Source organism: Mauremys mutica, chromosome 12 (assembly GCF_020497125.1).
Source record: "Mauremys mutica isolate MM-2020 ecotype Southern chromosome 12, ASM2049712v1, whole genome shotgun sequence".
Taxonomy (NCBI): domain Eukaryota; kingdom Metazoa; phylum Chordata; order Testudines; family Geoemydidae; genus Mauremys; species Mauremys mutica.
This window is the reverse complement of record NC_059083.1, coordinates 41,717,523-41,731,588: the sequence shown is the minus strand read 5'-3', so window position 1 is coordinate 41,731,588 and position 14,066 is coordinate 41,717,523. Positions and strand designations below refer to the sequence as shown.

General features: G+C 50.9%; 1 protein-coding gene and 1 non-coding gene across 2 annotated transcripts in view; both read left to right on the top strand.

Moving 5' to 3' along the window:
- Positions 1–14,066, top strand: part of LOC123345053 (zinc finger protein 883-like) — a 902,586-nt gene that overhangs the window by 328,153 nt on the left and 560,367 nt on the right. The window lies entirely within an intron of this gene.
- TRNAL-CAA lies at positions 9,908–9,989 on the top strand. Its single transcript has one exon. It is a non-coding gene; the product is annotated as a tRNA-Leu (tRNA).

The following is a 14,066-nucleotide window of genomic DNA, read 5'->3' as shown; positions in this document are numbered from 1 at the left end:
AGCCTGGCACAAACTTTGAAACAATAAAACTGCAGCAGACATGCTGAAAGTGCTGAGTGCACAACTTTGTGCCGATGGGGGTCATAAATATGTTTGGAGATGGGGGGAACCGTTCTACATGTCTCGTGGTGTGAGATGGCAAAGGAAAGTCCTGTCCTGTGTAGTTGGGGAAGCAAAGGAGTGTTCCCACTACCGAGTTCTCAAGGGGCTACAGCACATGGCTAGGTTGGGGTGGTGGCTGTGAACTTTAGCCCCACTGTTCTCCAGCAGAGCTATCTGCCGCTGAGTCATCTCCAGCATCTGTGCCTGCATGTGCCAGTTGTCTTTGTCAGTGTGTTCTCTCAGCTGGTCCCTCTACTTCTTCCAGTCAATACCATGGTGAAGGCAACTATCCCTCCACTTTTCAGTCTTCTGCCTGTGCTGGGATGTAGCCACAAAGTCACTGAGCATGTCCTCTGTCTCTTCCCCTTGGCTCAGAGATTTCCCAGAACTTCAGCAACTGACCACGCTCTTGTCCGTGGCATCTGTGGTGTCACAGTGTAAGGTGTGGGGGCGAGGCTGATCAACAGCACAAGTATTGTCCCAGTTATCGTCTCCATGGCAACAAAGATCAAATGTTGCTTTTTACTCCATTTTGGAATTCCATTTCCATGGGCTCCTCACAGTCGGGGGTGACCCTAGGGACGGTGAGACGTTTTCCACCTTCTATAGCAGAGGTTCTCAACCTTTTCCTTTCTGAGGCCCCCTGAACATGCTATAGAAACTGCATGGCCCCCCTGTGCCACAACAACTATTTTTCTGCATATAAAAGCCAGGACCAGTGTTAGGGGGTAGCAAGCAGGGAAGTTCTGCATGGCCCCATGCTACAGGGGGCCCCACAAGGCTAAGCTGCTCAGGCTTCACCTTCAGCCCCAGATGACGAGGCTGCGGGCGGCAGGGCTTCAGCTTTCTGCCCTGGGCCCAGCGAGTCTAACACTGGCCCTGCTTGGCGGATCCTCTGAAACCTGCTTCTGGCCCCTCAGGGCTCTCGGACCCCTGGTTGAGAACTGCTGCTGACCCCTATATCAATCCTGGTTGTGGGCTGGGGAGGGGAGCTGGCTGGATGGGTATTTGTGGGGGAACGGCAGAGAGTGGGTTTGTAATTGCATGTGGGACTCTGTAGGAGGTCCTTACGTTGGAGGACGATCCTCTAAGGTGTGTCCCCCTGGAGGCAGAGGAAGTTGTTCAAAAAGGCAATGGATAAACTGGGACGTTCTGCTGCCCTGCAGTTTGCCAGGATGGTGCCCCCACATCTGGAGCAGGAGTGGAAAGGAACCACCACTTATATGGGTAGCCCTGAGAAAGCTGCATTGCCTCAGAATGTGCATGCAAAAATAGAGCCCTCTCTTTGCCTTAAAATCTCTTGTGTAGCAATTGCAGACCAGCACAAAGTGTGCTGCAAAATACACTTATTGCAGTAATTGCTCTGTGCCCCCAAGGGGTTTACCATGCTGAGGGTATGAGTCGAAATAGCCACAAATGCCTTAAAATCTCTATGCATTTTTAAATGACTCTGTAGCCTAATTTGAGCAATTTACCTAATAATATGTAACGGTAGTGAGAAGCATTGGTCCAACTGGGAGCTACAGTACTTTTTTCTTTTGCCTTTTCTCATTCTATATCTGCCACTACAATAAACATGACTGCCGTGCAATGAGTTTTTTGTTTTGTTTTGTTTTTAACCACAGGTTAAAACATCTTGAGTACAGGGCGGGCTCCAAGAGGGAGAAGGGAACATTAAGCAGCCTGGGAAGAGGGGTGGACGGCTGGCACATTTAACTGATGATAGTGGAATTTGATATTTCAGAGCAATAAATGCTTTGGAGCTTAAATTTTCTAGTGAGGATGCCGTTTTGAGTAGTATGTTGTAGGCCTTGCCAGAGCCCAAGGCCTACAACACACTACTCAAAGTAACACACTACTCAAGTAACAACGTAAACAAATTCCCAAGAGATTGAACAGGAAGACACCGACCCCTCATAAGATAAGAATGGGATGACAGGATAATGGATGAGGATGTTTTGTTCAAACTAGCGCACGCTGCACAGTCAACCTGTGGAACTCATTGCCAGAAGATGTTGTGAAGGCCAAGATTATAACAGGATTCAAAAAAGAACTGCCAGGCGCTCCGGACACCTGATTGGCATAGCACACCACAGCCCAGAACCTCTGGGCTCAGGCGATCCACCAACCATAGCCTTTCAGATAGCTGGGATTACAGGCACGTGCCACCGTGCAGCACTGTAATAAAAGCTGAGAGCCTCCTAGCTCATAACCACCCAACATGGTGGCAGCCCAATGGTTCCCGGAACCAAGTTGTTTAAATCACCCTTACAGTTGTATTACAATGTAGCACATAACACTGACTAGAAGAGGTCCCTTCCCCAGCATTGCCATGGTTCGATAGAAATGAGCACTTGTGAACCTCCGTCTTTCCTCATTAAATGGAAATTCGTAACTTTCATTCTGCTGCGGTGGGCCATGTGCAACAATGTCACACACTTGCCTGTCTGATATTATAGACGGCCAATCTCCTGGATCATCAGTCAGTGGTTCAGATTCAGATACTTCTTTCCCGGCAGCAGCTGGAATATCTGTCACAGTTTGTTTGGTAGAACAACTGGCTTCACCTTCGACCTCACTTGAAGCACTTCTGGATACTTCTGGATACGATTCATCGCTGCTAGCGCTGTCCGTTTCATGTGCCTGTGCCTGTACGTTGGATTGCAGCGCAAAAGACGTTGACAACTTTGGAATTTTCTCAAGTTCTTTCTCGGCATCTTTTGCTGCCTTTCGTTTACTGGCTCCGCTCTTAGACATCACAAAGCACGTTTACTAGCTCCTCTCTTAGACATCACAAAGCATGCTTCTGTGTTGGAAACAATAAAAAACTAAACAACTAAATTAATAACATTTATCCGCCGACCGCCATTATGAACGCAAATACACATTCTTTGAATGGGTCCAACTAAAATTCGAAACTGACTGACAGACAACTGATGTAGCCAATAGCATTATGATGTATCATAATGACTTCACGGTTTTGTCAGTAAAACCGACATGGATTGTGCAATAGTGTCAATAAATGTCACTTACCTAGTTATACCTTACATTTTTTTTGCCACTTTTAGGGGCCCCCTTCCTTGTGGGGCCCCCCTCCGGTCGGAGGGTACGGAGGGCGCTCGCTACACCTCTGGCAAGCTTAGGCTTCTCCCCACTTAGTTCACTGGCTTTTGTGCATTGAATTCTAAGGCTCCTCTCTCTCCTCATTTATTGTATAAACTAGGTCCTAGGCTGGGGTGGGCAAACTATGGCCCATGGGCTGGCCCCGGTCCCTCAGGGCTTTGGATCCGGCCCGCGGGATTGTCCCCTGCAGCGCCACGGGCCCCATGCCGCTCTCAGCAGCGGCTGGCACCATGTCCCTGTGGCCCACAGGCCCTTGCCTCCAGGCACTGCCCCCCACAGCTCCCATTGGCCGGGAACAGGGACTCACAGCCAATGGGAGCTTCGGGGGAGGTACTTGGGGGCGGCCAGGGCAGCGCATGCAGAGCCCTCTGCCCCCACTCCCCCAGGGGCCGCAGCGCTTCCTGGAGCAGCATGGGACCGGGGACAGGGCAAGCATGCTGCTGCCACCCCAGAGCCCGAACCCCTCCTGCACCCCGCCTCCAATCCCTGCCCTAAGCCCCCTGCATGCACTGTGCACCCGAACCCCCTGCCCTGAGCTCCCTGCACCCCTGTGCACCCCAAGCCACTGCCTGGAGCCCCCTGCAGCAGCCCACACTCCTCCTGCACCCCAACCCCTGCCCTGAGCTCCTTTCTGCATTCTGCACCCCTGTGCACCCCAACCCCCTGCCCTCAGCCCCCTCATACACTCCACACCCATCCTTTGCCCCAATCCCTTGCCCTGAGCCTCTTCCTGCACACTGCACCCCCTCCCAAACCCCACACTCCCTCCCGCACCCCAACCCCCTGCATACAATTTCCCCACCCAGATGTGGGTCTCGGCCCAAAATTTTGCCCACCCCTGTCCTAGGCACTTGAATCAGGCTTTATGGGTCTCACCACTGTTCCTGTGACTTTCTAGGCATCAAAAAATTTAGTATTGCAACACTCAGCATCACAACTTCTAAATCCCTTGGTGCAGTGATGAGCTGCCAAAATATTAACAACCGGTTCTCTCCTCCTCAGCGCACAAGGGGGTCGTGCCCCCCCCCCCGAGGGGGTCGTGCCGCATCCAACCCCCAATGTTTTTTGACACCCTCCCCCCAGGACTCCTGACCCATCCCCCCCTTCCCTTTCCCCTGACTGCCCTTTGCAGCCCCATCCAAATCCCTCCTCTCATTCTTGATGGCCCCCCGGGACCCCTGCCCCATCCAACCACCCCTTCTCTCTGTCCCTAAGTGCCCCCACCACCTCATCCAACCCCTGCTCCTTTCTGACTGCCCCCCGGGATCCTTGCCCCCATTCAATCCCCCTGTTCCCTGCTCTCTGACCACCCCGAACCCTATCCAGCCCTCCACAACCCACCGAACACCTCCTCCCTGCTCCCTTACCACACTGCCTGGGGCCGGGACTGGGCCCGACTCCCCGGGCTGGGCCGGCGCCGCAGCCGCGGGGCCCGAGCTGGGCCGGGTCTGAGCCGCGCAGGCGGGACCAGCCTGAGCCGGGGGTGCTTGGCTGGGACCGGGCTGGGGCGCTCGGCCGGGGCCAGGGGGAGCCGTCCCGCCCCCACGCCCGACTTACCTGCCTGCTGCTTTTTTCAGGCTTCCTGTGAACATTTGATTTGCGGGAAGCAGGGGAAGGGGAGGAGAAGGAGGGCGGAGCATTCAGGGGAGAGGGGGAGGTGAGCTGGGGCCGGGGGCCGGGTGAACAGCTGCCTGAGCCTTTGTTAAATTTAAAAGCTTTTTAGAACCGGTTGTCCTGGAACAACAGTTTATTCCATCACTGCTACAAGCGTGATCCAAGAACTTTGCAATTCTTGTATGTATTTGATTCCTTCAACCAATTTTAACTCTCACCTTCCTTCTTTTCCAGAAATAAACCTTTATATTTTAGATACTAAAGGGCTGGCAATAGCATGATTACTGAGCTCAGATCTGAGTTGTATATTATTGACCTGGGTATGTGGCTGGTCCTTTAAGATCAGAAGAACCCTTTCGGTTGATGAAATTGGGTTCCAATAACCACTCATCAGTAATTTCCGTGGTTTTGGTAGCGATATAAAGCCTAGAATGACTAAAGAGGCTGCTTTTCTGACTTCTCGTTAGCCAGTGTGGTGAAACAGAAGTTAACTTTTGTTGCTGGTTTGATTTATCTTATGGGAGCAAAATCACCATTTTGGGGGTATGTCTGCCCCATTTCTCAGCACTTTGGCCTGAATTTGGTATTCTCAGTTGTGACCCACTAAGGCACAGTGAGAGATGGCTTTTGCTCCTCTGCCTACTGCTAATGACAATGAAGCTGCAAGACAAAGTCAACAGCAGAGCCAGAGCCAGAAGCTACATCTTCTATCTTTGCTGTTCTCTTCTTTCCCCGTTTGTGTGCGTTTGCCTTATCTTGCCCGTTATATCCTTGGGGGCAGCCGGTTTAGGAAGAAATCACTTGAGGCCAGAGAGCAGACAGCTAACAAAACTACCATTTTATTATTTTCAGATACAGAGCTCACCCAACCGGCTGAAGCCGGCCGGGCTATCCCTTAATAATCTAACTCAGTTGCCATAGGAACAAAAACCATGACAACCAAATACACAACATATTCCTCCCCCTCTAATAAGAACATCCCCTAAATAAAACACACACTAGACTGGAGAAGGAGGGTAGACTGCCTCCATTCCCGGCTAAACCCTGGGGATTATTTTGCCCCATAACCGTGGGTTCACCCTAGCTAAAGATCCATCCGATGAGGAGGCCTTCTGTCTCTAGGTGGATTACGGCGAACTTCTGGTGTTGTTGCACCTGAAAGTATCATGGGCTTAGGGTCCGCAGCACGTGTGTGCTGAAAGTAACAATGCCCAACGTTGCATACGACTAGCAGCTAATGGGGAATGCCTGTGTAGGGTCCAAAAATTGACATCAGAGGTTGATGGTCTGTGAGAAGAGTAAACTTTCGCCCAAACAGGTACTGATGAAACTTCCGAATTTCAAAAACAATTCCTAATGCCTCACGTTCGATTTGGGCGTAGTTAGTTTCTGCTTTGCTTAAAGTGCGTGAAGCAAAAGCAATAGGTCTCTCTTTTTCCGAAGGCATAATGTGTGACACGACTGCTCCCACTCCATAAGGGGAGGCATCACAGGTCAATTGTAGGGGTAAGGATGGATCAAAGTGCGCTAGAACTTTAGAATTTAGCAATGCATCCTTGGCTTTGTTAAATGCAACATCACAGGCTTCAGTCCATTTCCAGGCCTTGTTCTGCCCAAGAAGCTCATGAAGTGGTTTTTTAGCAGTGTAGCTAACTGTGAGATGAACTTTTTATAATAGTTCAGTAGTTCTAGAAACGAGTGCAGCTGGCTTACATTTCGAGGTGGGGGAGCCTGCACGATAGCTTTAACTTTTGCAGGGGCCTTATGAAGACCTGCAGAATCAATGATGTGTCCCAAATATTCAACAGAGGGCTTGAAGAATTCACACTTGTCTTTGTGAACTCGTAGGCTATACTCTTCCAGTTTTTGTAGGGTTATTATTTTCAGATACAGAGCTCACCCAACCGGCTGAAGCCGGCCGGGCTATCCTCTAATAATCTAACTCAGTTGCCATAGGAACAAAAACCATGACAACCAAATACACAACATTGCCACCGAGGAAATGGGATTGGACTTTAACAAGAGACACCACAACAATGACAGCTCCAGCCCATCTCAGCTGATCTCTCTGATTTCCCCAGGACAGCTGATACCTTCTTCAAAACCATCCAAGAGACCGTCACATAAGGAACTTCCCTTCTAAAAACTCTCCCAGCTAAAGAGACAGGGCACAGGGGATGCTGTTAAAGACAAGCCTTACTGACTCCTTTACATTTCCATTGCTTTAACTCTGTCTCTTTTTCTCTCTGTGTTTCAGTAACACACTAGCAGGGATGTGAGAGGTGTGTTTGCCATGGCACTAAGCAGGCTGAAGTCTCTCTCTACCAAACCGCCAGCCTTGTTTCACCCGTTCAGTGTTGGACGGTGACAGGGGCACGTTAACACCTTTCACTCTTTTGGGGCCCTGGAGCCTGTTTAAATGACCACAGAAGTTCCTGCCCCCTGTGTGAGTGGCATGGGGGACTGAGCGTCTTTTCTCCTTTCTCCCCTCTAGGATGTCAGAAGCCCCATAGACGGGGTGTGGCTCCTCCCCCTGCACACGCCATTAGTCTGGCCACAGGCTGAGACAACACAACTGTCCCAGGGCACAACTGCAAAGTGGTGAAGGTGACACGTGGGTCAGAATCTCCTTTGGTTTATTACAAACCCGGGTTTCTGCATTTCCTACAAAACTAAATCTGTTTTCTAAATCGCTTCTCTTCTCAGGCTGCGTCTATGCCCCTTTGTGTCGGTAGAACATATGTCACTCAGGGGTGTGAATGAGCCACCCCCCGAGTGACACAATTACGCTGACCCAAGCGCCGGTGTGGGCAGGGCTATGTCGCTGGGAGAGCTTCTCCTGCCAACATGGCTACGGCTCTCGCTGGGGGTGGGGAGTCTCAGCGGCTACACTCGAGAGCTAACGGCGGGGCCGCTGCACTGGTGCCAGCGTAAGCTCCCCAGAGCAGCCACCATCCCAGGGCAGGGACGGTGGCCCTGACTGGGGACACAGTACGGGCCTGTCACCTCCAGGGCACTGGATTCTCTTCTGTCCCCGGCAGGAGTGAACAAACGTCTGTATGACATGGTGACCATTCACAGACTGGTGAGGAATGAGCTGGTGTGAGAGGAGCTGATCTCGGTCCACTGGCAGGTGGGCAGATGGCCACAGAACAATGACCAGCAGGAACACTGGAATCTATTGGCCATCAAAGCATGGAGGCCGAGGAGTGAATTGCCCATGGGACCGAACTCATCCTGTCCCCAGAGCTGGTCTCGGTAAAGCACATTGACGGGACACCTCGGGGAAGCTTGCACAGCCATTGCTGGGGCTGCAGCTATTCTGTGGCTGGATACACAGAGACTCATTCTCCAGTCCCTCTGTCATAGGTTTATTTCCCACTTTGAACTTTAGCGTCCATAAGATGGGGACCTGCATGGACTCCTCTAAACTAAAATCCTAGTTTAGATCTGGTACGCTGCCACCAGCTAGGTTTTTAGTGCCTAGCACACTCCCTGTTCCCCTGAACTTTCCCTGGGGAACACAGATCCAAAAACCTTGAATCTCAACACAAAGGAAAATAACCTATTTCCTCCACCTTCTTCCCCCTCCCTTCCCCTAGTCCTGGGGAGAGATACCTGGATTCAAATTCCTTGAATCAAACAAAGAGGGATTCACTTTTCCCCCCTCCCCTTCCCCTGAAAATCCACACAAGGGAAGAAATCAATCAAGTTCTAAAAGAAAAGATTTTATTAAAAGAAAGAAAGAAAGTAACACGATCTCTGTAATACCGGGATGGAAAACTTTACAGGGTCTAACTTATAAGAACTGGAGAGACTTCCCCTCCCTCCTCCTCAGAATAATCAAAGTAACAGCAAACAGAAATAAAGATATTTCTTCAGCCAACACACAATTGCAAATGCAGAAATTAAATTATAAGACTAGTCCGCCTGTCTAATACTCACTAGACTGAATAGAAGAAAATACTTCAGGAAAACTTGGAGAACTTGAAGATATGTCTGGCCTCTCTTAAAGCCAAAAAGAGAACGGCAATCCAAACAAAGGACACAGACAAAGCCTTCCCTTCACAGAGATTTGAAATTATCTTGTCCCTTGATTGGTCCTCTGGTCAGGTGTTCATCAGGTTACTGAGCTTGTTAACCCTTTACAGGTAAAAGAGACTTTAACCCTTAACTATCTGTTTATGACACCCTCAATTCAGCATTTGTCACAGGCAAGAAATTCAGAGTAAAATACGACAATAAAATATGATAATGATTAATGGGGAAAAACCTGTTTCTTTCTAGGTGTGAAACAGGGAAGTTCCAGCAGCTGGAGGACATGTCTCCTGATCTGGAAATCAGTCTTGGTTATTGGTGCCAAGAAAACCGGTGCTCTGAAGGAGACTGAGGAAAATCAAAGGTACCGAAACGGGAGCTAGGGGGGAAACGTTTTGGACTTCCGGAAGTGACGGGCTCTGACCAATTAGTGGCAATAGATGCTAACATAAAACTGAAACAAATCAGAGTGAACCAATAAATTATCATTCCTGACTCAGGGGAAAAGGCTGGGTGGGGCCATGTGCCAAGGCAACAGCAAACTGTTCATAATCTGTAGTCATTTGACTGTGATTCATTTTTCCACTAACAAGTTTCTCTGAAGTGGTGAGAAATCCAGGGTCCAGGGGAAGGGAGCCATGGCCCATTCTCCTGTCGGACAGTCCAGTTGTGGCTTAGTCCTGTTTATACATAGAGAAAAGAGTCCAGTACAAAGTTTAATCCAGCGAGAAAGTCAGTCAATTGGCGGATAGAGCCGGGAGCTGGTGCGGGGCAGAGCTGGATTCTACCTCACTGTCTGACCTTGGTCAGGTCAGGGAACCTCTCCCTATCTGGATGGTTACAGTGTGGAGAGGAACAATGACAGACCCCACAGGAGGGTGCTGGTTTGGTGCTTAACCACACGGCGAAGGAACGAGAGCCCCAAATTCCCCCTGGTGCTTTGGGAGCCAGGTTTGCTGTTTGAATTCTGCAGTTCAGATGACATCAGGCCTGGGTGTTTCTCTGGCCTTAGGGGGCTGCTTTGCTCACAGCTGTGCTGGCCGAGCGGTTAAGGTGTTAGACTCAAAATCCAATAGAGTTGCCCTGCGCAGGTTCAAATCCTGCTCACAGCAAGGCTTGTGTTTTAGCCAGGGGCGGCTGAGCCTCCCCCAAACAGCCACCCATGCAGGGGGGAACACTGGGGATGTGGGGCAAGTCACCCCTCCGTGGGCCCATTGTCATCTTTCGAGTGCTGGAAGCGAAGCTCCAGAGAAGTGGGGGCCCAACCTGCACCCCTTTCCGCTCTGCCTCTTAACCCGATGGCCTGCTCTGCCTCCTCCCATCCCCCCTCTGCCTCTTCCCCCCAAAGCCTGCGCCCTACCCCCGCTCAGCCTTTTCCCCCAAACCCCCTCCCTCTCTCTGCCTCTTCCTGCCCCTGCTCCGCCTCCTTCCCCAAGGACCCCACCCCCTGCTCACCTAAGGTAGGAAAAAGTGATGGGTGCCTGGCCCCATGGCCCCCTGGCAGCCCCCCTTAGGGGAAAGGGGCAGAGAGGAGAAAGCAGCAGGTGAGTGGCGTCTTGGGGGAAGTGAGGGGCAGGTAGGGGGTCTTGGGGGAGGGGGCAGAGGGCAGTGAAGAGCAAGTGGGCGGGGCCTTGGGGGAAGAGGATGAGCAGGGGCGGGGCCTCTGTGGCCGGGCCATGGTCTAGGCACCGGTGGCCCCCCAACTTCTAGGGCTCACTCATCTGAAACCCAGGATGAAAGTGACATGGGCCTGAGTCTTGTTGGGGCTGAGGCTACATCACACCTTTACCTTCGGGGCTCTACCGGGGCATAAAGCCGCCAGACATGGCCAGAGACAGGGAAAGGGGCCTCAGCACGGGAGAGAGTCAGGCCCAGAGTTAGACGAGGGGGGCAGAGAATAGTCTTCATTCTGGTTAGTTACACGTCGCCCTTGCTAGAAATCCTTCCTGCATTTTCTCCAGTTCACTCCCTGACTCTGTAGCACTGCCCCGTTCCCCTGTTTGTGCCATTGAATTATCAGGTTCTGTCAAATAATAGCAGCAATCCTGCCATAACACAGCAGCCTGAAATCTCAGCTCTCCCCCTCCCCTCGCGCTAAAGAGAGAGAGGAGACCCAGGCAGCCAGTTTCTCTGGGACAGAAGACAAAGGACAGACGCTTGTGGGAAGATGATATTGGATGCTTAGCTGGAAAGAGGGGACTTCTGGACTGGGGAGAGAAAACAGCCAGAGCCCACATGGATGCAGGAGAGACCTAGCTGGACTGTGCAGAGGGAGGTTAGGCCTGAGGCCCTGAGAGTTTCCTGTGCTGTGTTCAGATGTTCAATAAACCCCTCTCTTTTACACTGGCTGAGCATCACTGCAGTCTAGACAACGGGGTTGCATTCTTCCTCTGGGAGTAGAGGCCCCGGGGTCCAGAGGGAGGGGACTCCCTGAGGGGCCCATGGCAGACAGGCATGCTCAGGTCTCACGGAGGCAGAGGGGCCTTTACCCTCGAGAGAGCGTGACTCCAAGAAGGGCTGTCACACTGAAGGGGGTTCCTTCCAAGGACTGTATGGGGCTGAGAGACTGCACAAGTCTTGGGAGGCAGTGACACCATCCATGGATAGATAAACAGAGGCTGGAAAGGGAGGTGATTCAGCAGTGGTGAGACTGATACTGGAACACTGCATCCCGTTCTGGTGTCCACGTTTCAAAAATAACATTTTAAAAATTGGAGAGGGTGCAGAAAAGAGCCATATTTGAGGGATGGAGAAGATGTCTTATAAGGAGGCATTGAAAAGCTCAATCTGTTTAGAGGTGAGCTGATTGCAGTGTGCAAGTGCCTTCGCGAGAGAAAACACCAAGTATTTAAAGGGCTCTTTAGTCTTGCAAAGAAAGGCATAACAAGAACCTATGGCTGTGTTGGTGCCACTAGGCCTGAGTAAACCAAAGTTGTGACTGCAGGCCTGAGTGAACCAGAGGTCTTACATGCTGTGAACTTTAACCAGCCTAAGATGCTAACAGACTGTAAGCAAAATGTGTAGCTGTCAGCAATCTCCGCTTGCAAATGTAGGAGTTTGAAACAGCAGAAGCGGCGGGGAGGAGGGGGAGAGGGGGAAGGAAAATCTGTATGCGTTTGTTCTGTGAAGGCCACAGATAAGCTTGTGGATGAGATCTTTTCTAACACGCTGAAATGTAATGCCTAATGTAGCTGTTGCTGGGAAGGGAGGGGTGAGGGGGAAAACCGAACAAAAGGCTTACACAAACAAGGGGGGTATAAATGCTGGGACCCCGCCTGTGAGCGGGCGTGCAGGATTTGAGAAGGCTTTTCTCCCTGGCACCTTTCTTTGGGCCCAAATAAACCTGGTTTTGCTTCTCCACCCTGGTGTGATAATTAGTGCGACGCACACCGGGCAACGAACCCTGCTGTTGCTCCGCCTTGGGCTCTTTGAGCCGGCAACAGTTTTGGCGTCCCTGGGAGGGCTCGAGGCAAAATTGTGCCTTGCCCGGACTCCTCCAATGGCCAGTGGACGAAGGTCACAGCCAATGCCCAGCGCGCACCGGTGCCTTTACCGGGGGCCTCGGCAGAGACGCGTCAGGCTGACCTTGGAGGACACAACGGTGCAACGCACTCAGATAGTGGAGAAGCAGCTGCGGGCGACGGTGAGGAACCGGTCCTGTGGACAAGGTAGGAACAGTCCAGTGGTGTGGACTTTTGCCTGAGGCTGGGGACGCCCAGCCGTTGTAATTCCCACTAGACGAGAGAGCGTCCTATAGTGGGTCAAGGGCAAGCCCATGGTATGGGGCAAGGACAGGGTAAGGTTAGTAGGGCAAGGTGTACGCCCCTAGAATGCATTCTAGCAAACTGGAAGGTATTTGGTTTGGATCCAATGACTAAGAGTAAACTGAAAAGATTTTGTACAGTAGACTGGCCTCAGTATCAGTTAGAGAGCCAGGAAAGGTGGCCACCAGAAGGATCACTTAATTACAACATGATCCTTCAATTATTTCTGTTTTGTCAGCGAATGGGTAGCTTCTGAAGCTGTTTGTATGTAGAGCTCTTGTAAAAATCCCTCATCATATGCCCCAGAGCTGCACTGGGAGGAGAACTGTCCGTGGGAATATCTGTCTCTGCTGGGCTCATGCCATTTGAATTTATTGACTGTGCAGCAAGATAAGATGCATCGTGGCAATAGGAAACAATGGCCTTGGTGTGTGTGTGTGTATATCTGTGTGAGTGTTCGTTGCTGGAAGACGCCCAGATTACTCTGTGAAGCGATTGCTAATGATCAGGAGTAGTCTAACGCAAGCCCAGTAACTAGTGGATCTTTAGGAGATCCGACCCACGGTGGGCTGACTCAGCCTGGCATCGTCCGGCGAGGAAGCTGCCTGGGTCTAGGAATGTGTGAACCCATCTTCCCTCCCCCCGCTTCCTTTCCGTGTGGGCTACTGACAGTCTGATCATCTCATTGGATGCAATTAGAGTATACGGCGCTGTGTCTCCCAGAGACTAGCCAACGCTCTTTGCTGAAAGGGGATGTAGGAGAGTCAGTCATCCTTGTTAGTCTCCCCTGTGTGACTGTTCTGTAGGGAGAGATTCTTAGTTTATGAGCCGCTAGCGCGGACAGGGTACCCTCTCTGTGTGTGTAAGTGGAAAATGGGTAAGAGACAGTCTAAAAATTCTACCTCACCCCCTAAGGGTACCCCAGCATGTTCCATGTACGTACATTATGGTCCTAAAACCTGCAGGTATTTAGAGAATTGGAATCTTTACATGTGTGAAAATCCATCTAAACAGTGCCCATTAGAAGGTATCTTCAATCTAGATAAGATCATATATCTCAGAGGAGCTTTTAATCACAAAGAAAAGCCTCTGACACTGTGTGAGCAATTTGTCTAGGAACGGGTTAATTTGAAACTCGGCTAACCCCAGAGATAAAGAGAGAGCTGCTCTGCTACAAGGTCAAGAGCCAGCACACAGACTATGCTAAGTAAAACTGCTTTCAACCCCAGCTGGTTGTGGAAAATAAACAGAGGGCCTGGGTTATTTCCTCTGGAAAGAAAAAGAATTGAGCAGATCCCTGTGGGCTAGGGCCAATATCTTAAAAGCAAAGAACATGATAAGAAATTGGGCCAACTAGAAAAGGCTACTAGCCTTATTCTTGAAACTCAGCTATCTTAAGTACAAGCTGGAGTTGGTGAGTTACAT